The sequence below is a fragment of the Oncorhynchus gorbuscha genome, linkage group LG10 (genome assembly GCF_021184085.1).
Source record: "Oncorhynchus gorbuscha isolate QuinsamMale2020 ecotype Even-year linkage group LG10, OgorEven_v1.0, whole genome shotgun sequence".
In the NCBI taxonomy this organism is placed as follows: domain Eukaryota; kingdom Metazoa; phylum Chordata; class Actinopteri; order Salmoniformes; family Salmonidae; genus Oncorhynchus; species Oncorhynchus gorbuscha.
In genome coordinates, this window is record NC_060182.1 from 92,709,076 (window position 1) to 92,711,575 (window position 2,500).

Sequence of the window (2,500 nt, forward strand, 5' to 3'; positions counted from 1 at the left end):
GGTGTGTTGGGGAGGGGGAGGTAGGACTGGGAGTGTGGTGTGTTGGGGAGGGGGAGGTAGGACTGGGAGTGTGGTGTGTTGGGGAGGGGAGGTAGGACTGGGAGTGTGGTGTGTTGGGGAGGGGGAGGTAGGACTGGGAGTGTGGTGTGTTGGGGAGGGGGAGGTAGGATGGAGTGTGTGGTGTGTTGGGGAGGCGGAGGTAGGACTGGGAGTGTGGTGTGTTGGGGGGGGAGGTAGGACTGGGAGTGTGGTGTGTTGGGGAGGGGGGATGTGTGTGGTGTGTTGGGGAGGGGGATGTGTGTGGTGTGTTGGGGAGGGGGGGGGGAGGTAGGACTGGGAGTGTGGTGTGTTGGGAAGGGGGAGGTAGGACTGGGAGTGTGGTGTGTTGGGGAGGTAGGACTGGGAGTGTGGTGTGTTGGGGAGGGGAGGTAGGACTGGGAGTGTGTGGTTTCTTGGAGGGGGAGGTAGGACTGGGAGTGTGTGGTTTCTTGGAGGGGGGGGAGGTAGGACTGGGAGTGTGGTGTGTTGGGGAGGTAGGACTGGGAGTGTGGTGTGTTGGGGAGGTAGGACTGGGAGTGTGGTGTGTTGGGTAGGGGGAGGTAGGACTGGGAGTGTGGTGTGTTGGGGAGGGGAGGTAGGAGGGGGGAGTGTGGTGTGTGGGGAGGGGGAGGTAGGACTGGGAGTGTGGTGTGTTGGGGAGGGGGAGGTAGGACTGGGAGTGTGTTGGGGAGGGGGAGGTAGGACTGGGAGTGTGGTGTGTTTAGGACTGGGAGTGTGGTGTGTTGGGGGGGAGGTAGGACTGGGGTGTTGGGGAGGTAGGACTGGGAGTGTGGTGTGGGGAGGTAGGACTGGGAGTGTGGTGTGTTGGGGGGGGAGGTAGGACTGGGAGTGTGGGTGTGTTTGGGGAGGGGGGGAGGTAGGACTGGGAGTGTGGTGTGTTGGGAGGGGGAGGTAGGACTGGGAGTGTGGTGTGTTGGGGAGGGGAGGTAGGACTGGGAGTGTGGTGTGTTGGGGAGGGAGTGTGGTGTGTTGGGGAGGGGAGGTAGGTAGGACTGGGAGTGTGGTGTGTTGGGAGTGTGGTGTGTTGGGGAGGTAGGACTGGGAGTGTGGTGTGTTGGGACTGGGAGTGTGGTGTGTTGGGGGGAGGTAGGACTGGGAGTGTGGTGTGTTAGGGGGAGTGTGGTGTGGGGGAGGTAGGACTGGGAGTGTGGTGTGTTGGGGAGGGGGAGGTAGGACTGGGAGTGTGGTGTGTTGGGGAGGGGGAGGTGGGACTAGGGGGAGGTAGGTGTGGTGTGTTGGGGAGGGGAGGTAGGACTGGGAGTGTGGTGTGTTGGGGAGGGGGAGGTAGGACTGGGAGTGTGGTGTGTTGGGGAGGGGGAGGTAGGATGGAGTGGGAGTGTGGTGTGTTGGGGGGGAGGTAGGACTGGGAGTGTGGTGTGTTGGGGAGGGGGAGGTAGGACTGGGAGTGTGGTGTGTTGGGGAGGCGGAGGTAGGACTGGGAGTGTGGTGTGTTGGGGGGGAGGGGACTGGGAGGTAGGACTGGGAGTGTGGTGTGTTTGGGTAGGGGGAGGTAGGACTGGGAGTGTGGTGTGTTGGGGAGGGGAGGTAGGACTGGGAGTGTGGTTGGGGAGGGGGAGGTAGGACTGGGAGTGGTGTGTTGGGGAGGTAGGACTGGGAGTGTGGTGTGTTGGGGAGGGGGAGGTAGGACTGGGAGTGTGTGGTGTGTTGTTGGGGGGGGGAGGTAGGACTGGGAGTGTGGTGTGTTGGGGAGGGGGAGGTAGGACTGGGAGTGTGGTGTGTTGGGGGGGTAGGACTGGGAGTGTGGTGTGTTGGGGAGGGGGAGGTAGGACTGGGAGTGTGGTGTGTTGGGGAGGTAGGACTGGGAGTGTGGTGTGTTGGGGAGGGGGAGGTAGGACTGGGAGTGTGGTGTGTTGGGGAGGGGGAGGTAGGACTGGGAGTGTGGTGTGTTGGGGAGGTAGGACTGGGAGTGTGGTGTGTTGGGGAGGGGGAGGTAGGACTGGGAGTGTGGTGTGTTGGGGAGGGGGAGGTAGGACTGGGAGTGTGGTGTGTTGGGGAGGGGGAGGTAGGACTGGGAGTGTGGGTGTTGGGGAGGGGGGGTAGGACTGGGAGTGTGGTGTGTTGGGGGGGGTTTAGGACTGGTTGTGTGGGGAGGGGGAGGTGACTGGGAGTCCAGGGGGAGGTAGGACTGGGAGTGTGGTGTGTTGGGGAGGTAGGACTGGGAGTGTGGTGTGTTGGGGAGGGGGAGGTAGGACTGGGAGTGTGTGTGTTGGGGAGGGGAGGTAGGACTGGGAGTGTGGTGTGTGTAGGTGGGAGTGTGGTGTGTTGGGGAGGGGAGGTAGGACTGTGTGTGTGTTGGGGAGGGGACAGTGGACTGGGAGAGTGGTGTGTTGACGTGGGGAGGTGTGTTGGTGTGTTGGGGAGGGGGAGGAGCCCTGGGACCTCTACTCCTGGGGAGGGGACTAGGATGGAGTGTGCACTC

The 2,500-nt window shown here is 62.9% G+C and overlaps 1 protein-coding gene across 1 annotated transcript in view; it reads left to right on the plus strand.

Moving 5' to 3' along the window:
* The window catches only part of LOC124046983, a 38,432-nt gene that overhangs the window by 23,657 nt on the left and 12,275 nt on the right, over nucleotides 1-2,500 (plus strand). The window lies entirely within an intron of this gene.